Source organism: Castor canadensis, chromosome 10 (genome assembly GCF_047511655.1).
Source record: "Castor canadensis chromosome 10, mCasCan1.hap1v2, whole genome shotgun sequence".
NCBI classification, from domain to species: Eukaryota; Metazoa; Chordata; class Mammalia; order Rodentia; family Castoridae; genus Castor; species Castor canadensis.
This window is the reverse complement of record NC_133395.1, coordinates 18,072,223-18,095,043: the sequence shown is the minus strand read 5'-3', so window position 1 is coordinate 18,095,043 and position 22,821 is coordinate 18,072,223. Positions and strand designations below refer to the sequence as shown.

The following is a 22,821-nucleotide window of genomic DNA, read 5'->3' as shown; positions in this document are numbered from 1 at the left end:
CCCTATCTCACCTTCATTATTATTCTACATTATAGCTCAATCACCCAAATCCCTGGAAATAATTGATTTAGTAAAGCACAATTAATTTTTTTCTTTTGAGAAAATATCATGATAGGAAACAAGAGTCAGAGTCAATGCCAGGAGAATCATAGCATCATGGTAACTTGAAAATGCCTGCTATTTTATTACTTTGCCTTTGTAAAAAAAAAAAATTAACTTTCTATAAGAAGCTGAAATGTGTGTGTTTTCTTTCCCCTCAAACTGTCACTTTGTTAATATGGTATTCATGCTGAAAAGTAAAATTTGTTTGAGAAATGTAAGTACTTTTCAAAATTATATTTTAAATTATACTCTAATTCCTTATATTAATGATACTTTTTTTCTCCTTTCCCATCCTAAAGCTTGTTATTCTTCTCTGAGACTTAGAGGTTTTAGTTCTGGTCTAAGAAATCTTTCCTTTGGGCACAAACTTGTGTTAAATAAAAACCACAAAGGGTTAAAGCTACTTTCCTGTTCTCTGCCAACCAATAAAACTGAGTCAGGTATGTTCTTGGATGAAGGGAGGAAGAAATAGAAAACACAGAAAGGACACAAATACAGATATAAAGAATCTGAAATAATATATGTAAAATATTTATGTCCATAGTACAGACATGGAAAATAAGGCAGTAAGAGGTTAAATAACTTGTCCCATTTACTCACCATCTAGGGGTATTTTCAACTTCTGTTATATCCATGTTTAATATGCATGAATACATGACTGGAATATATGTAGGGCTACAATTATTTTAAAAATATGGAATAAGTTTATATATAAAAAATGATTACACCAATAGTACAGAAGTTCTCATGTATCTTCCACCCAGTTGCCTTTAATTTTAGCGTCTAACTATGCTAGCATCCTAACTATGGTACATTTGTCAAAAATAAATGATTGATATGGGCACATTACTACTAAGAAAATTGCAAATTTTATTTAGATCTTATCCATTTTTCTATAAATGGCCTTTCTTGTTCTAAGATCCAATCCAGGATAAATGCTAACAGTTAGACATTTGCTTTTCAGATGCTGAATTAGTAGGATCCCAGAAAGAATGTACTTTCCTTTTTGTGGAACTACCTTTTCAATTGTCAGTGGAGAGTAACAGTTGAGAATTTATTTTAAATATTAACTTTCTTATTCAATCATACATGTCCATATAAATTTTTTTCAACCAACCACTATGTGGTCCTAGACATAAAATTAGCAGCTAAAGAGCACATTCTGTAGAATCAAAAAATACAAACCAACAAAAAAAACAAAACACATCAAAACCTGGAGTTCTTTCTGAACTAATTTATATCTTAGTGCAAAACAATCTAACATTAAAAACCTCATTTTTCTTATCTATACAGTGAAAATAATAAAACCCAACTATGACTCTTGTCAGAATTCATTAATAGAGCAAAGGTGTTTGTACTGTGTCTGGCTCACTGGATGTTCAATAGATATTGTTATTATTATTATTATTATTATTATTATGGAGAAAGGGATAGGACCATACTTAGAAGTTCCATATTTGGTATTGGAATGTATGTATGTATGTATGTACATATGTATATATGTATCAATCTAGGACACATTTTAAGTATACTGCATTTGTTCTTCATCATCTACTAGTTCAGATTTATTAAATACTTAAAAAAAAATCAAAATATATGAGGCAATTGACCTTTTTCTCAAGGGGTTCATTCCAGTTGAGGAAATAAAAAGTATATTTATATTAACTAAATAATGCCTCTTTCATGGTGTGTGAAAATGACAAAGAGCATCCTTACAAATGATGATTGAAGATCCTTGTTTCATGCATTCAACAAGGTTTTGTGATGGGGCATGGACATTTCATATTCAGTTATCTTTTCTAATTCCATGTGTGGATTGTTTATTCAATCCCATAAAGATTTAGGGAAACAGCTTCAATAGTAGCCTTTGGTATTGATTTTGGGTAGGGTTCTTAACTTTCTTTTTAATAATCCTCCCATATCCTTTCCTGTGTTTTTTCTTTCTTAGCACAAAGCGAGTTATGGTTCAATTGACTTTCTGTCTGCTTAATAAATATTGATATATTGGATGCATTCAGGCTTGACCATGTGTGATCCATCTTTAAAGGTAGAGTCATTATGCAGGGAGGTTGCGATTTATTTATTCTGCATTCATTCTTTCATCTTTTGAGAGGAATTATTATGCAAATACTGAGCACATTCATGAAATGAAAAACAAAAACAACCCTAGCTTATAAAAAATAATAGCTTTGAAAACAAGATACTATCTGTAGCAGAATGGAGTGAATATAGACTCTATTGTGCACATTGTATTAGTATATTTTCTTTAGATAATAGGAAAAGGTAATTGAAGGTAAAATGTGCAATTTTCTCATTGTAAGAGCTGCGGTGCACTGCAATGATTGAGAAAACAAATATATGCTCTTTCAGTAGGAATCTATGGGCACAAGATGAATACGATCTGAAATAGGCCATAATTATATTATTTCTCTAGGGTTATTTCAGACATCTGATTAGAAGAACACAGGACTCAAAGTGTATGTTTAATTCACCATATGGATTCATATTTATTGTTACATGAATAAAACAATTTAAATATGTTTTCACGTAAACAAAATTATTTAATCTGTTATGTGTATCAATACTGTTAATTCAGGCAACTGGTTTGATGGGGTTTATACATCTAGTTTACTGGTTGACTAATTATTAAGAAATATGAATCATTTAAAAATATTTTAATGATATAGTTTTCTCCTTGCTTCTTGAGGTACTGTTGACAAAAATCTTTACATTTTTATAGCACACAGCATGATGTTTTGAGATATGTATGCATTGTGTAATTGTTACTATAATCAAGCAAATTAATATATTTTAAAATACATGGTTACCTTTTAAAAAATTTTTCTCTGTTAAGAACATATAATACCTATTCTACATGCAATTTTTAAGTATATGATTCATCATTATTAACTACAGTCATCAAGGTGCACGGTAGCTCTCTGGATCTCGTTCTTTCTCTCTAACTGAACCTTTACATACTTTTGCAAACAACTTCCCATTTCATCCCTATCCCACCTACCTGTCAGCCTGCATTCAACTGTCTGCTTATACAAGTTGACTGATTTAGATGCCATATGTGAATGATCATGCAGTATTTGCTTTTCTGAACCTGACTTACTTTGCTTAGCATAATATCTTCCAAGATCATCAATATTGTCACAAATGACAGGATTTTCTTCTTTTTTAGTAATGAATAATATTCCACTTTATATGTAAATGAAATATGAATGGCATATAATACCCATCTTCATCCTCTCTTCTGTAGATGGGCACTTAGTTTGATACTGTACATTGGCTATTTTGAGTATATTTTAAAATTCCCTTTAAATAGCAATATTATTTTGTATCTTTATTTATTTTTTCATTTTCACCCACTTAAATAAGGCCTCTTTTCTTCTGTATTTTATATACCAATAGATTGTGACTTTTGACCAATATTGCTGAATGATTTTTTATTGACTCTGTCATCACATTACTCAGTTTTGTATTTATTCATATCTGTCAATGGTACAGAAAGAGACATGAATTTTTTTCAAAAGTTTGGCTAGAGCAGTGCTCTAGATTTTAATTGTTGCATTGGATCTCATTTCATGCAGACTGCATTTGATGTCCTCCATAAAGCCACTTGTACAAAGTGTCTTGAAAGTAGACCAGTAAAAAATTCAAATCTATACTTTATGTGCAGATTGGCCATCTTGTAGAAAAATACAGGTTTTCCCAACTCTGTATACAGCTATTCATCTTCTCTAATTTTCTACTTTAAAATTTTTAGGATCATATTTTTCTGTCAGTCATTCTGTATTTTTCTAAAATTTTGATCTTGTTTCTTTTTATTACTATGTATGAATGTTGGGAGTAGATAGGAAAGCCCTTTGATATCATTGAATTTACACTATGTAGACAAATAATAATCCCATCATAAGGAATAAGTGGTGAATTTCTAACTGCTAATTCATTGCAGTAGCATTACAACAGATATTTTTGAAGGAAAGTTTGGGTGGATAAATGATTGGACAATTATCAAAATTGAATGTATACGGTCATTATTCCATGAATATTTTCTGTGTCAGTAGTAGTTAACTTTTAGGCTGAAAATATTAAAATAATCTGAAATCAAAGAGATAGAGAAAAGCAGTTAAATGACCCACAGATAAAAAGACCAGTTCATATCTGCTGTGGAAAAGAAATATTTGTAAATTCATAAAATAATGTACACATATGGGGATTTATAGAAGACATTGAGGTAATCCTATGTTATTAAACAGTCACATAGTAATTAAAAATGTAAAACTATTTGCAAAGTAGCTAGCAAGTGTGAGAACACTCCTGGCCATGAAGGGAAGAGCAGTAAAGGCCCTGCCTTCTCTGGGCTTACTTTCTACAATAGGAATTAGGCTTTTAAAAGAATATGTGCACAATTGACTTAATTACTCATTGTTGTAGTTTGAATGCTAATGTCACTGTGGACTGTGTGTTGAATGGTTGGTCCTCAGCTAGTTGTCATATCTGAATGAGGTTCTTAAACTTTAGGAGGACTTTGAGGATTATACTTGGCTCCCAGTCCCTTTCTCACTCTCTGCTTCCTGTCCTCTGAGAGGTGGAGAACATCTTCTGAGTCACGTTCTGCTTGCCACGATGTTATGATCAACCACACGAGATCAAGCAATGATGGCCTGCATCTTCTGAAACTATGAGCTGAAATAAATCTTTTCTCCTTTAAGTTGCTTATGTCAGGTATTTTGTCACATGAATAAAATATAATGAATATACTCATCAGACAGACTATGCAATGGAAAAAAAAAAGGAAGAGGAGAATTTGATTAAATTGTTACTTGAAGTAATAACCTTTGGTTTAGCTCTGGGGAGTGGAAAGAACAGGGTGTAAGTATCCCAGGCTGAGAGAAAGCTTGTGCAAAGACTCTTAGAAGAAAAGGAATGTGGCATGCCCCAGAATTTAAAGAAAGCCAGGGTGGCAGAGCTGAGAGGCAAGAATAAGTACAATAAGTAAGGTAAAATATCAACAGACAATAAAACACACCATTATAGCCATATAAAGCACTCCAGCCATTATTGCAAGAATGAAGGAAATCATTGCAGGATTTTACCATGTCAAAGAGAAGATCAAAATTGCTTTTATAAGAGGTTACTTGGTACACTATGAGACTAGATGTGTGCAAAACTAAGCCTCCACGTGTATTGCACATTTTGAAAATATTAACTTAATAATGGCTATGCTAATGAAATAATGAAAGGTGAGCGATGATATGAGGATATTTGTTTCATTTCATATTTATTTGTACTGCTTCATTTTTTGCCTTCAACATGTTTTATTTTCATAATTTCAGTAATTGCTTAATGTTGTACAATGAAATTCATCAATAATTTAATAAAATCCAACCACTCTTCCATTCTTCTAAAATTCCCTTTGAAATTCATAAAAATATCATTTTTTGACATAATTTTAAAATGACATGGACATAATGAATCTTCATATCAAATTATAAAAAACAATTGTGAATCTTAAATTTGTCTCCTGAATCTTAAATTTGTCTCCATTTTCTTTCTGTTAATAAGTAACATTTGCGGTTTAATGACTTTAATCCCTTGTGGACCGTCTACTTCGTAACATGGACCACCTACTTTTTCACCCAAGGAATAAATTTTCTAAAAAACAAAAGTTGTTCAAGTCTCTGCCCCTGAAATTAGTATTCCAAATGTTTTAGCCAAACAAACTAGAAGCAAAAGACCAACATGAGGAGGGGAGAAATACAATTGCAACACAGTTACAATTTCTGGCAGTAGACTTTTATGCCATCCTCCTCTCCCTATTGAATACCACACCAATTTCAATTACTGGGAACCATACTAAGAAGGAAAAGAGACTTTCACTCCACCTACTCAGTACCATTTATGCCTAAAAGTCAGAGTCCCCAAATGTCATCCAAAGTAAAGAAACTTTCTGTACTTTGGACATTTATTAGTGATTTGTGATATAGCAACACAGAAGAAATAAGAAGAAAATTATTAAAATCAAAATACATATCCAAATCTCTAAAATCTGTTGTTTCCATAAATTGAAGTTCTTCTTTGATGATTCTGCACCAAGTTGTTTTTTTCTTTTTACTTTGCACACAAAAATAACTAATGTGGCACATTAATTTTTGCCTAATTAATGTGAGATAGAGGACACAGAGTATACATGAAAAAGAGGCTACTTTAGTCAAATTTCTGGATTAAATATTTACCCCAATCCCTGGTCTCTTCTAAACATAAGATAACTGGAATCAAGTAGTACCCCTACTCCAGACTTCCTCCATTTCCCTAATATCTACAGGTCTAATCTGGGACCAAGCAGCATTAAGTCCTGTAGGTACCTTTCCTTTGTGTCCTACACTCTCATGCTTTAGCTCCATTTCAGTAACAGAAAGCTCTTCTATGCAGGAGAAAAGAAAATGAAGATCTTCCCAAGTCCTGCTGTAATCATAACCTGAAAAAAACTGGCATTTCTCTTACTTACTTAGCTCACCTTCATAGTCCAATCTTATCATAGGTCTTGTCATCAATTTGAAACAAAAATAACTCAGACCGTCATTATATTGAAAAGTTACATGTAAACTTTGACATCATGGAGTTCAGTGGATTTTTTTGGTACAGTTTTGTGAGGCAAATGAAAATTATATCACATTTCAGCACCTCCAATATATTTTTACCCATACCAGTTTTTTATTGAATTTTCTTGGAGGGACAAGCATCTAGGAAGTTTTCAGCTCTCTCTCTCTCTCCCTCTCCCTCCAACCCCAGCTTGTGTCTGTTATCTGTACCTTTTAGATTCAAGGCATGTAAACTACTTTGGAAAGAAAAACCAACAACCACAGAAGATCTACAGCAAGATAACTCTTTGTCATTAGAGTTTCTATAAGAGAACAACAACAACAAAATAACCAACCTGAACTATGAGGTAAGGAAATAACTTCACAGAAACCATATAAATAAATAAAATTATACAGATGAAGACCAGAAGGGAGAAATTCAATATGTTTCCAGAATAGTGTTCCAAAATGAGAGAAATTATGTTCAAAGTCATGGTGATGGAGTTGGGTCGGGGGGACCAAGAACATGTGGTAAGGGAAGAATAAAGTAATAGTAATGTTACGGGGACATAGAGTGAGGAGATAATTATAAAATGTCTCTTTTATGTGAAGGAGTTTGATTTTTAAACAAAAGGCAAATAGACACTACTTTACATTTTAAATTCAAGGATAGCATAATGAGATATGATTTGATTTGGTAAAGGCATTATTAACTTCTGGGTTAGAATAAATTGGGGAAACCATGAATGGAAGCAGAAACCTTTTTCAGAAAATTGAGTCCAGGAGGAAGACAGTGTTTATTTGGAGTAAAATGAAAGCAGTGGGACTGTAAAAGAGTGAAGGGACCAGAGTGTTGGGAATTTTCAAGAGATGTGGATATGATAAATTTGATTCCTAACTGTTCTTTTATTTACATATGTGGGTAGTTGGATAAGAACTTCCTCTCAAGATTTAGTTTGGAAGGTCTACCAGCCTTCCATATTCCCTCTGAAAAACTTTCTAACTCATGCCCACAACAATTTTGACATCAGAGTTGGAAGAACTCTAGTTCTTTTTACCTTGAACTCTGTACCTTAAGAAGTTAATTGTGTTTGCTCCAAACCATGTTGAAGTTGAAGTGTCTTGATATTACAACTATCTTATCTAATGAAACATGAAAACATAAGGATAACAAAAACAGGGAGACTTTCCTGTAAAAATTAAAACTTAAGTTTTAGAAGAATTTAATGAAGTTAAGGTGCTAAATAATTTTTTTGGTTGACGCATGGCTTGGAATATAACTAGTAAATATGTAAGAGAGACTTCAACTCAGATTAAAGAGTGTCAAAGAGTTCTGTTTTTCCTGTACTTTAAAGAAAATTAATTTAGAAAAAAACACATGGTTGCTATGGGTGTGGATTCAATCATTCAAGGAACATTGTCTTATTTTTTTTTTTTTGCATAATCCACTAAATATTTATTGGAAGAATTTGCTTCTGGACATTAGAGCTAAAATTGATAAATGTCAGTGACAAGGAACATTAACCACTTTCCTCTGTTCAGCAGAGGGTTTTCTTGCTAAATGGTTTTCCTCCAAGTTTTTTTTTTTTCTTTTATTATTCATATGTGCATACAAGGCTTGGGTCATTTCTCCCCCTTGCCCCCACCCCCTCCCTTACCACCCACTCCGCCCCCTCCCTCTCTCCCCCACCCCCTCAATACCCAGCAGAAACTATTTTGCCCTTATTTCTAATTTTGTTGTAGAGAGAGTATAAGCAATAACAGGAAGGAACAAGGGTTTTTGCTGGTTGAAATAAGGATAGCTATACAGGGCATTGACTCACATTGATTTCCTGAGCATGTTTGTTACCTTCTAGGTTAATTCTTTTTGATTTAACCTTTTCTCTAGTTCCTGGTCCCCTTTTCCTATTGGCCTCAGTTGCTTTTAAGGTATCTGCTTTAGTTTCTCTGCGTTAAGGGCACCAAATGCTAGCTAGTTTTTTAGGTGTCTTACCTATCCTCATCCCTCCCTTGTGTGAAATACTAAGAAATGGAAAGTATGCAAATGATAATTATGTCTGCTTTGACGTAGCATTTTCTTTAGCTTTTAACAGTAAGAGTCATACCATCTACATCCATTTATATATTTATTGAGATTGCAATGAAATTACTTTTTAGGCTACTTGAGTGTTTAGATTTTAAAAACCATGTATCTTTCTATAAAACAAAGTTTAATAAATGTAAAGAAAAATAATGAGCCTTGCCTTAAATTTAATGAATAAGAATTGATGCTCTCTTTATTATAGTCAAAGTAATCTCTCAAATGTGTAAGGAATTGAACTAAATGATATTTTTCTAAAAATACCATTGAATTTAATAAAGTAACTAAAGATACATTTTCTACAGAAAACATTACACATATATCAGTACAGTCACTTAAAGTTTTATAAGAAATATTCTAAGTGATCAAATTTTTCTATTGAGCATATTTCTTCTCAGTTCTTTCACTTTTGTTATAATTTATCTCTAATTACTTTCCGTTTTTATACAGGGTGTTTTTTCCTAACCACTCATAAATTGTTCATATTTCTAAATGCCAAATACATTACATTGCATTCTCAATGATTTTTTTATTCTTCCTTTGAATGTGCCCATTTTTTACTGTACCTGAAAAAAAAATTTATATCAAATCATAATGCATGCAATTACATTAATAAACACTTATATCTCTAAATATTATATATGGATCAAAGTTTATATTTTAAACATTATTAATGTGTAGATGTCCAGAGCCAGCTCCAAGCTACAAGAATGTGTTTGGGAAGTTGCCTAAATGGTAGCATTTGTGAGAAAAAAAGCTTCAGAGTGATGGATAATGTGCCCCAGGCAGAATGAACTGTCTGTGGGCTGAGGGCAGCAAGGAGAGTGTAAAATCAGTCTGGAAAGCTCTGAGTGGGATGATAGTAGAGGAGTGAAGAAAGATAGCAGGCAGAAAGAGTTCCTCAGGGAGAGTTTCAAGATGCTAGAAAATATAAGAAAAGATAGGATTTTATTAAGATTTACTCTTCATGTACTCTTGTTTACCTCTATGTTTTGAAAAAGAATATAATTAACATTTTAGTTGGACCTTGATCTTCTAAATGCTACAACAGACTGGAAGACATTACCAGTAGAAGATTTTGCATTTCAAGTCTAAAGAATGTAAATTCTAGATAATGTAAATTAGTGGATACATTATATTCCAGGAATTAGCTTTGATGGCCTCTTGTATGAAAGTTACAATTACAATCAGAGACAATCTTATATTTGTAATAAAAATTGTTCTGTAATTCCATTTACTTCATTTACTTTCCATACATTTTTCTTTATTTTAAGAATCATTAGCACATCAAACATTTCTATATCAAAGTAATTATGTACCTATTTTTGAGCCACACAAATTCCCTACAGTCAGAACTAGTAAAAAGAAATGTAGAATGCTACTTATAAATTGACATTAAACTTAGTATCATTTTCTTTTGCTATGGCTCTGAAGATCCATCCCAGGTATAAAAGAAATGCAGTCAGCTGAGCATAATGTGGGATCATGAATTTTTGTTTAACAAGCCAAGAAATTGAAATTATGTTTTCAGATATTTCAGTTAAAATCAAACAGAAAATATAAACTATTGCATTAAATAAAATATCATGTAGAATCAAATAAATTTTATAAAGATCTTGTTTATGTTGTTGAAGGAAAACATTTCTGAGATGTATTAGACAGTGACATATGGGTAGTCTTTCTAGCTGCTCAACTTTTACCTTTTAATAAATCTATTTTATGTCATTTTGCTTGTAATTTTTGGCTTTGCTTTGTTTATTCAAAAGGCCATATAAATATAGTCATTGTTTTAGAACATGGTGTTCCTTATAAGCGTTTTATTAAGCTAACTAATGAGTTCCAGCTTGTCTTTGCCGGATGCCCTATTTTTTAATGACCCTTGATAAGAGAAAAATACACTTTTGTCTAAAATCTTTCTTTCTAATGAAAGCTGTAACCTACAATCAAAACATAAGGAAAATGCCAAATCTGATTAACAACTAGAATGACTTAAGACACAAAATTAGTTGAGGCCCCAAAATGCCTGAATTTGCATGAGCTGTTTTGAAGATTTTGGAGTACAACAAGATTTATGAAAAAGACTGTTTTTGATGATTTTTAATGTGATTTTAAAAATCTGTGATGATTTTCAAATACATAAGCAGACATTCTTTTTGAATCTTTGACCCCGAACAATAAATTATTGGTATCTTATTAAATTTGAAGCTCTGTATGAATTGTTTTGCTTGATAGCAGCAACTTCTTGCTGATTTTCCTCTATTGCACAATGTAGCATCATATTCTTAGAAAACATCTTTCTAAAAAGGAAACATAGGGAAATAACCCTGGAATAAAGTTTTCACCCCACCTCTTAACAAATGATGATGACCTGATAGCATGCCAACTTAATACTCTTTGTGGATAAATGCATCATTACTTTCAGGTGCTGTTAATAATTTTTTTTTACATCAATGCATTTCTAAGGAAATTACTTCTAGATGTAAGTTAAGCATAAAGATTTGAAACAAATTTAAGAAGGGTAAGTTAAAGATGAGTCTAAAACAGAATTCATAGTCAAATCAAAATATTAATGGGAATAAAATCACCCAGAAACACTTATATAGTTATGCCTTTATAAATTGCAGTATGCTGGTTATACAACTAAATTTCATTACACTTTTTGTTTTAAGTTTTCTCTGGTGGTTATCATGTTTATTCTCTGCTTTCAGACATTTTAGAAGAGGTTGAAAAAGTATGGTTGCTGTTCATTCACTTCTTTGAAATAATTTTTTTAGTTATGATGCTTTATATCAGCAATCATAATGTAAACATGGATAATAACATCAAAACAGTCTGTGTGACTATAATTTTTCTTTCTCCATTTTAATTTATAACTTTAGCAGTAATTAAATGAATTTATTCAGGAACCAAGCATTTATTTGATGCAAAACAAACCAGTCAATTTTAGGAACATAAAGACATATATCCTCTGTTAATTCAAGTGAAGAAACCAAGGCACACAGAGACTACCTAAGCTGTATGTAACATATGAAGTAAATGAAGAACTTTAGGTATGACCTTAGAGAGATATGGCAACCAAGTACCCAAGTAGATGGTGAACTGGAAGAAGGGAGGATCGCAAACTGTGAGAAAATACTAGATCTTTCTGAATCTAAGGTGTAAAATAAAGAGGAAACAAATTATATGGAGCATCTATCAACAACTCTATTTTTGTGAAATCTTACAAGCAAAACAGAGCTTTGAAAATAGTTACTATCAAAATCAAAATTGTTCTTGAAAAAGTCTGGCATTCTAAGCAGAACACAGGAACATGTGCAGACACATATGATTTGTTATGGTTCATAAAGTCTCACTAGTTAGATTGTGTACCTTTGCAAATATCCACCATTTAGTACTCGTTCACTAAATACTTGTGAATTTATTGACATTTCAATAGATGTCTAATGGGATATCTTTAAGTAGAAATGTATTAATGGACAGAAATCTGGTGTCCATTGCTGAAGAAATTAGGTTCTATTCACAGTATATGTCATGGAAAAAATGATTTGAATGACCCACTTTATGCTGTAATAAACTTTGACACATCAGTCACTTATCACACAATATTCTACCATAAAGTGAACAGGAACTCATCATAGCATTAACAAGTAAGTGTCTGTGTCACACTAGGAAAGAAAAAGCTCAGTATAACTTTGAATCTATTCTGTATACCAGGGAGAAAGAAGAAAGAAAAAAGCATGGGAATTTGCAAGTTACACAGAGCAGAATTTCACTCATCTTATTAATAGTCTTCCTAGGAAAACATATAATTCCTAAAATCTGTCTATCATATCTCAGATAGTTTTAATGTTCTCTTGAGAAGGTGGAATAATAGGGAAAACAAATATGGAAAATCAAACATAGTAAAGCAGAGCTTTGGTCTCAAGTTTATTATAATTTCTGTATAAACAAACAAGTTACTTAGTATTTTTGTATTCTTGTTTCTTTTTCATAGAAATATGAATAAAAATACCTGTTTAATAGTTTGTGTTGATTAGCTGAGGAAGAAGTGTTTAAGGAATTTGGCATACATTAGTCATTAACTATATTTCTTTCACAAATTAATGAACATAAGTGTATAGAGTATATTTTTATGTATGCTGTTATCACTTCTTTTAATTATGTACTGAGTCTCTAATTCAAGAATTAAGCTGAATTTAGTGATTAAATTGTTTTTCATTATAACTGATCTATATTAATTATTAATATATATTAATTATACACATTAGTGGAACTCACTGTGATATTTTTATACATGAATACATCTTATTGATCCCATCCATCCGTCGTCTTCTGCCCTTATCCACGATCTCTCCCCCACCCTCCCTCCATTCCATCACCATTCCCAATCCCTAGTAATCCCTCTTCTACTTCCAAGTTTTCTCTGTCTGTCTCTCTCTCTTTCTCTGTCTCTGTTTCACTCTCTCTTTCTCTCTCTTGTTTCTACATAGGATGATAACTTTCAATTCTTGATTTTCTTTTGTCTGACTTATTTTGCTTGACCTGATATCTTACAGCTCTGTCCATTTTCCTTTAAATGATATGATTTTGTTCTTCGTGGCTGAAAAATATCCCATATATATATATACCATATTTTCTTTATGCATTCATCTGTTGATGGCCACCCAGGCTTACACCATGTCTTATCTATTGTGATTAGTGCCTCAATAAAGATAAATGTGTAGGTATCTCTCTCTCTCTCTCTCTCTTTTTTTGTTTTTTTTTTTGCTGACTTCATTTCCTTAGGATATATACCCAGCAGTGGAACACAGTAGGTCTGTGTATAGTTTTGAGGAATCACCATACTGTTTCCCATAATGGCTGATCTAATTTACAATCCAAACAACATTGCTTCAGTGTTTCTTCTTCTTGACATTATTGACAGCATTTTTGATAATAGCCATTCTAATTGGGATGAGATGGTACTTATTGTAGTTTTGAGTTGGATTTTTCCGATGGTTAAAGATAATGACTCTTAAATATATTTATTAACTATTTGCATTTCTGCAATTAGAAGTCTCTATTCACCTCACTTGTGCATTTTAAAATTGGGTTTCTTAGTTTTAAGTTTTTAATATATTCTGGATATTAACACTCTATCTGATGAGTAGCTGGCAAATACAAAATTATTTGTAAACTGAAGAGAAGCATTGAATTTTTTTAAGAAGCTAAATGTTCCTACTACATGATTCCTGATCTTAAGAATAAGTTTGCAAAATCAGTTTAGCAAGAGTTTCCTTGTTTTGCTAATAGCCATATTCTTTGAGTATAAAATGTTTGCAAAAGACAATTTATTTCAGATGGATGATCAGGGTTGGGCAAACAGAAGTCCATTATTACATGTGATTTTAAGCTATCTGATAATTATTGAATCACTCTATTAAACATATAGTGTTTTACACAAATTGTAAAGATGAATTCCTTTTTTCCCCTTTTTCTGTTGCATACTATGTTGTTTTAACGTGGTTTCCATTCATGAAAACAAACATAGCAACCCTACTCTGTCAAGAATATAAGTAGTATTGTGTACAATTTGTAGAGATTTCTGGGGTTACTCAGTGAAATTATTGAATAGATAATCCAATAAAAACATAATTTTTACTTTCTTGCATATTTTACTGTGTGTGTGTGTGTGTATGTGTGTGTGTGTGTATGTATGCACTGGTTATCAAACCCAGGATCTTGTGCATGTTAAACAAACATTCTGCTACTGAACTGTATCTTCAGCCCTTCAGATTTTATCTTACAATCCAATATGACACTGTGTACATCTCAAAATTACTTGTCCTACAGACATAGAAAATAGTAATTTAAAAATAACCAAAAATATTTGAAACACCAAAAATAGTAAGTGGGAGCTAAAATCTTTGGTTGGATGGGAAACTGAAAAATTCTATTGCTTGGTGTATCCAATGCTAGACTTATAGTGGTTGTAGCAGTTTCTCTACATCGATGACTAAAATGTGTGGATGATGAGTGATGAAATATGTTTAGTTAGGACACATTCGCATTCTAGTTTGTGAGTAGACATAGAAAGTTTGCTGTTGGTCAATGTGAAATGAAAAACTCCATGTTTGAATATTGATGCCTAACTAATACTGTTTTAAAAAGAAAGGCTTACATTTTGAAAAAAGATAAAATATTTTAAATGTTTACATGGCAAATTAATGAGTGAAAGTCAAACTCAATAAGGTAACAACTCTCTGATATTTTATTGTATATTAGCAGAGATCAGAACACAAGACCAAATCAAGGGATCTGAGAAAAGTATGAATTTTAAAAAGGTAAAGAGATGGCATCTCGATGAAGGGTGTTGTTAGTCTCAATGTGATTTAGTAAGCCAAGAATAAGGCTGTAAAATCATTCTGAATATTATTATGTATATAACTTTCCATTTCCCCTGTGGAAATTTTAGAACTTTTCTGAATGCATTTTTTATTTTATTTTTTAATCAACAAACATTGATAATATGAGGGGGATCCATTTTAATGATTCCATAAATGCATAAGTGTGTACTTTGAACAAATTCACCCGTCTATTATATTCCCTTCTCTCTTCCCCTTTTCTCAAACAGTGTTTGGTGGATTTCATTATGGCATCTTCATGTAAATATGATGGAAGAAGATTTGTCAATAATCTTCATCTTCAATATCCTCCTTCTACAAAGATAAGGAGACAAATTTTGATCAACATAAGCTTTAGCATTTTCTTGAAATCCTTTACATAGGTATCTCCACAATATTTAATGTATCAGAAAGTTTGAAAAATATACTCTGAAAGCACAATTATATAGTTCAATTTGCAGAAGAAAAAGATGATATTAAAAATGTTTAATATGTTGTGTGTTAAAAGAGACAAGGGAAGATTCTAAATGGAAATCATCATGGAAAAGAGAAGATGCCCTTTATACCTGCTCAAACACACGCAAACACAAATGCACTGTCTCTCTCACACACACATCCTTTCACACACTCACCCCACACTCCCATACCCATAGACTCACACACTAAGACATACATGCACACTCACACACATATTGTATTCATATTTTACATATATACATACACTCTAAGAATGTGTGTACATATTCTCAGATCCGTAGCAAATTCTTTCACACACAGTAATCAATCCGATGATTTTATTGTAATTAGGTACTTATAGAAAATTGCTGTGGATGTGGACATCAGAGGGAAGAGAAGGAATGATTCATGCCTTCAGAATCACATTGATTCTCACTGGGTGAAGATAATAATTTTGGCTATGTAGATTATAATAACCAGGTAAAGTGAACTTGCTAAATATACACAAAATATCAGTACATATTCAATATTTTTCCACTGCTGCTGAGATATTCTTGTGTCATTCTCAGTAAATATACATGATTGCAGACCAGGAAGTGTGAGGGAAAGGGAGATCAGATGAGCTCTATGTTGTGATCACTTTAAGGATGATGCCATTCCTTTGAGTATATCAAGATGACGAGCAATAGAGAACATGGGTTCCTCGGAGAAACAACGGTGCACGTCCTATTGTTAGACAGATTATAGAATAAAAAAACTATATCAGCACAATAGAATAGTTCTTAGTTATAGAAAGGAATGAACTAATGATACACATTATAAAATGGACAAATCTCAAAGTATGCTGAATGAATTCATTTATACCATATGACTCCATTTGTGTAAAAGGTTAAAAATACAAACTAATGTGTAGTGACACGAAGAAAATCAATAGTTTTCCATGAATAAGACAAAGGGCAGAGGAGGTGGATGACAATCCCAAGTTAGCATTTGTGATTGACCGATAGGATCATTGTTTTGATTGTGTTGTGGTTTCACAAATGTATACATTTGTGATAACTGATTATCTTGTGTGATAATTAAAATTTTTATTATGCTGGGTGGGGGTACATTGTGGCAATTACAAAAGTTCTAACAATATATCAAATATGTGATACTTGAAATCACCCCCACCACCCCCATTCCTGGAATAGTTTCGACAGGTATCGTTTTTCCATTTACATACATGTGTACACAGTATTTGCACTGTATTCACCCTGCCACACCCTTTTCCCACATCCTCCCACCTCCCACTGGTGCCAACTCCCACAGGCAGGACCTGTTCCACCCTCCTGTTCTCTGATTCTGTAAATGAAAAATAAATGTATTTTTGTTTGTTTAAGATAGATGCACAGGGAGTTTCTTGTGTATTATATGTATTATACACACAGATACGTATTGTAACACAAATTGCTTCATCTCTGTTTTTCTTCTTTCCACCTTAGTCAGTCCCCTTCTTACAGTAGTTTCAAACTGGTTTAAAAATTTATATTCATTCTTGTATAGAGAGTACGTTCACCATATTCACCTTCTTAACTTCCTTCTTTTACCCTCCCTCTCTCATATGTGACCTCCCCTTTGTGTGACCTGTTTTCATAATATTTGTATTAGATCTATATTCCACATATAAGAAAAAACATGGCCTTTGGCTTTCTGAACCTGGCTAACTTCACTTAAAATGATGTTCTCTAGTTCCATCCATTTACCTGAAAATGACTAAATTTCATTCTATTGTATGATAAATATGATATTTTCTTCATCCATTCATCAGTAATGGGGCACCTTGGCTGTTTCTATAGCTTAGTTATTATGAATAAGGCTGTAATAAATGTGGATGTGCAGGTGCCTTTATTGTAACCTGAGTTACATTCCTTCAGTTATATCCCTAGGAATAAAATTGCTGGATCATATGGCAAAACTATTTTTACTTTTTTGAGGATCCTCCATACTTTTATCCATAATGGTTATACTAATTTACATTCCTATCAGCAGTCTGTGAACATTACTTTTTTCCCACAACCTTGCTAAAATTTGTTGTTGTTTATGTTCTTGATGGTAGCCATTCTAACAATTGGGAAGTAGAATCTTAATAAGGTTTAGATTTGAATTTTCTTTGTGGCCAGGGATAGTGAGCATTACTTCACATGTTTATAGACATTTGGACTTCTTCTTTTGAAAAAATCTCTGTTCATATCACTTGCTCATTCTTCATTGGATCATTGACTTTTTGGGTGTTTAGTTTTTTGAGATCCCTGTATATTCTGATAATTAATCCCTTGTCAGATATATAGGTGGCAAAGATTGTCTCCCATTCTGTGGATGACTTCTTCAATTTAGAGACCATTTATTTTTTGTTGTGCAGAAGCTTTTTAATTTCATGTAGTCCCATTTGTCAATCCTTTCTCTTAGTTGCTGAGCCATTTGAGTTCTATTTAGAAAGTTATTGTCTATGCCTATTAATTCCACTGTTTTCCTTGTTCTTTCCTGCACTAGCTTCAACATTTCAAGTCTTCAATTAAGGTCCTTAATCCCTTTTGAGCTGATACTTGTACAGGGTGAAAGACATAAATTGAGTTTCAGTTTTCTACAGGCAAATATCCAGTTTTCCCAGCAACATTTGTTGAAGAGGCTGTCTTTTCCCTATCATATGTTTTTGGTGCCTTTGTTAAAAATCAGGTGGGCATAGCTGTATGAATTCATATCTGCCTTTTCTATTCTGTTCCACTGGTCTTCCTATCTGTTTTACTGCCATAACCATGCTATTTTTATTGCTATGGCCCTGTAGTATAGTTTGAAGTAAGGTGTTGTGATACCTCCAGCATTGCTCTATTTATTCAATATCGCCTTGGCTTCCAAGTGAACTAAAGGGTACTTTTTCAATCTTTGTGACATATGTCTTTGGAATTTTCATGGGAATTGCATTGATCATGTAGATAGCTTTTATTAATATAGCCATTTTCACAATATAGATTCTACCATCTATGAGCATGGGAGATCTTTCCATTTTCTGTACTCTTACTCAATTTCTTTCTTCAATGTTTTAATAGTTTTCCTTGTAGAGGTCTTTCTTTGTTAAATTTATTCCTAGGTATTTGATTTTTTTGAGGCTATTATAAATAGAATTATTTTCCTATATTCTTTGCTGTTCATTGTTGGTGTATAGAAGGCTACTGATTTTTGCAAATTGATTTTGTATCCTGCTACTTAATTGAAGCTGTTTATGGTATCTAGGAGTCTTTTGGTGGGGTTTTTCAGGTCTTTTAGGGGTAAGATCACATCATCTGCAAATGGGGACATTTGGACTTCTTCCTCTCATATTTGTATTCCTTATATTTCATCTCCCTGTCTTATTGCTCTGGCTAGGAATTCTGAGACTATCTTGAATAAGAGTGGAGAGAGTGCACACCCTTGTCTCATTCCTGACTTTAGAGGAAATGGTTTCAGTTTCTCCCTATTTAGATGGATTTTGGTTATAAGATTGTCAAATGCAGCCTTTATTATGTTGAGGTTCATTCCTTCTATTCCTAGTTTCAACAGAGTTTTTATCATGAAAAGATGTTGAATTTTGTAAAAAGCTTTTTCTGCATCTATTAAGATGATCATTCTGTTTTGTATTTGCTTCTGTTAATATGCTGTATTGCATCTAATGATTTGTATATGTTGCACCATCCCTGCATCTCTGGGATGAATCCGACTTGTTCATGGTATATGATCTTTATGTTATGATGTTAAATTGGTTTGCCAATGTTTTTTGCATCTATGTTCCTTAAAGAGATTAACTTATAATTCTATTTTTTTGTTGTATTGTTGTCCAGTTTGGGGATGAGTACAATTATATGCTAATTATTCTTTAATGAAGATATTTTAAGAAATCTGACTTACTGAGCATTTTGGTTAGTAATCTTTGAAAAACATGATTTAAAAATCTTTCAAAAAATCAGAAATCATGTTGGTGTGAGAAGTCATTTTGTTATGCAGATGCTGTCAGTCTCAATGGAAAGTAGTTATTTTATAAGGGGAAAAAAAAAGGAAACTCAACTTTCTGATGTTCTTGTTTAGGTGTAATTCCTTTTACCAGTAAGCAGATTATATATCTATAGTTGAAAATTTCAGACTTGCACAGTAAGAGAAAGTGTGTGCTCACATATTTTCTTTCCCTTTCCCACTGTTAAAACATTTAATTTTTATGCAGTACACATACTTTGAAATTCAAAAAATTGTAGCACAATTTCCTTAAATGACTAAGATTTTATAGAAATTTCAGGCAATATTTACACATATGTATATTATTTGTTGTTGGTAGTTAATTTCTTTCTTAATAAATCTCTTATAAATCTACCATACTCATATTAAATATATAATAGGGATAAAACATTCAGGTTTCTATGAAATAATAATGAAATATCAGTAACTTAAAAAAATAAATTGCTTCCAAGCTGGTATAAGTATAAGTACTTCAGTCAGATAATCTCTTCTATTTTCACTTCCCTTTTGTGTCCCAGCTGATCTATTTCCTCAGGTGATTGTCTGATTATATTGTGAGATGCCAGTTAATACTTGGTTAAGTCGAGTAAAGGAAACATCTTTGTCTAAACTAAATTAAGAATTTGTAAACTGGGACTTACAAAATTCACAAAATATTTTCAGGACCACATAATTACTAATACTATTTGTATAAATAGTAAACACTTTTACTACAGAGACTAGGTTTTTTTTTTAAAGCAATAGACATTTTATTCTCAGTTTATGCATCTGCTTGCATGATCCAGGTTGACTCAACCAGGCGTGGCTGCAGGCTGTAAGTTGTGCTCAAGTCTCTTCAACGTATGTTTATTCAAGGCTGTGTTTTACCTGTGACAGATTCATCAGGGCCAGGTCATCCTATGCAAGAGCTCTTAAGATCTTGCTTGGGCCACGTCTGCTAATACAACCATAGCAAGTCACATGAGCAAGCCCAACATCAGGGGTAAGCCCATGGGGGTGGGGGGTGGAGGAATAAGGGTGGGGTGAGTGAATATTTGCTGAGAACTCAAGCCATCCAGATCAATACGTGTCCATAGTTTGCTACCAGGACCAGCTAACATTTCTTCACACAGTACAGGCATAGCCCACTGAAGAGAGAAAAATCTGCCTGTGAGTCAGGTGTCTGGGGAGCCAGGAAATTCTGCTAAAACTACAAGATTTTTCAGCACACACAATATAAAAGATGCTTTATACTTATTAAGAGTTTGTTAAATACTTATTTGTAAATAACAAGTAATTTATAATAAATTATTTTAATACTTATTTGGTGGAATTGAAGTTTGAACTCAGGGTTTCATGATCACAAAGTAGGCATTCTAGTGCTCAAGTCAAGCCTCTGATCTTTAATATTATTTGTAAGTTATAAAAATATAATACCAATTATTCAGAAAAGTGTGTTTTCCTAGCTCTGAGGGAATGTGGAGTCTCCATCCATCCTCTACAGAGAGCATGTGTAATGTGTATACAGTGAGTGTAATGTGTATAGGAGATGGAAGGAGGTCATCAGAGCTGCTGCTCCAGCATAACCTGAGTGAGGGATAGGTTTGTCTCCCTTGTCCTCTTTCTCCTACTTCCTGTAGTGAACTAAGGAGTGATAAGATAGTCAAGTGTTTGTACTTTAAGTCCTTTTGAGACATTGCAATGTCCTGTCATTATCTAAATCAAGCACCAGATGTGTAAGCAAATTTAATGTAAATGATCCTCTCAGAATAAATCAAGGTACAGTCACACAACTATAATCTAATTCCCTTAAATTCATGATTTTTCTTTCAGCAACACCTGGGTGACAATCTTTAGGACTTTAAAAATGGAGAAATTAATTATAAAGGCAAAAATAGCATCTGGAGTGAGTTATACTTAACTAAGACATATTTATAATGCAATGTAATATTGAAAAATGCATGTGGACATCAACTGTAAGGATTTTGTACCGTCATTTAAAGAAGTTTGTGCTTGAGTATAATGTTCAAAACTTTGAAAAATGATTCTGTAGTGCAAACATAAATTTTAAATATATGCCAAATATTTCTTTTAGCACTAATTATTGAAGAGGCAGTAAGAAATCAAGAACATTTTAAAAAAGAAATGAGGAAAAACTGTACAGATGATCAGTCAAAGGAATGGAGGAAAAGTGAACTAATAAACACAAAACTGATTAATGTCTTTCAAGACAATAAACAGTAACATCTGGTATTAATTTTTATCCTGGACAGAAGTTATTTATATTGCTATTGAATAAAAATCAGCATTTGCAATGATCACAGGCAATAGTCATTTACATTGCTGTTGACTTTCTGAATGTTAACCTCAATTCTTACGGACTTGACAAACATGCTTGTTAATAGTAAATAGGAAGCAAACAAAAACAATAAACCTAGAAAATCATATAATTTACAGAGTACTCTCTACTCTCTAAAAAGATATTTGGAATCCTTTTGCCTATTTCGACATTTGGGGTCATATTTTATTGCAATGGCTATAACACTATCTCCATCTTGATTATGATTTATGACTTTGAATTTAAAATTTGTCCTCGCAAGTCTCATCTGCTTTTTGTGTACTTGAAGACTGGTTGAAATTTAATGGGAAAATTGTGTAAAATTGTATCAGATTTTTGAAGTGCTGGAATTCAACTGAGGGACTTGAGCATAAAAGCACTCTACTACAGAGCTACATACCAAATTCATGAAATCTTGCACCTTGTTTTATTTAAAAAAAATTGGAGTATATAAATCATGCAAATTAATCAATTTCATTATGACATTTTCTATATGTCTATGTGGACATTTGCTTGTACCCTCATTGCCTTCACTTGTGCTCTCTTTCCCTTCTTCTTCCCTGGTAGTTCTCTAATTGTCCCCCTCTACTTTCATATTTTCTTCCCTCTCTCTTTTTTTATAGATTCCATATATGAGAAAAAAGGTGGGATACTTGTCTTTAAATCTAGCTTATTTTGCTTAACATGATATTCTCTCCAATTCCATCTATTTTCAAATAAGATTTGGTTCCTTTATATGGCTTAATAAAGCTAACACACACACACACACACACTCACACACACACACACACACACACACACATATATATATATATATATATATATGCAACATATATTCTTTATCCACTTACTGACTGATGAACATCTAGA

General features: G+C 32.5%; 1 protein-coding gene across 2 annotated transcripts in view; it reads left to right on the top strand.

The window, feature by feature from the left end:
• Nucleotides 1-22,821, top strand: part of Gpc5 (glypican 5) — a 1,368,088-nt gene that overhangs the window by 861,546 nt on the left and 483,721 nt on the right. The gene's annotated exons all lie outside the window — the stretch shown is intronic.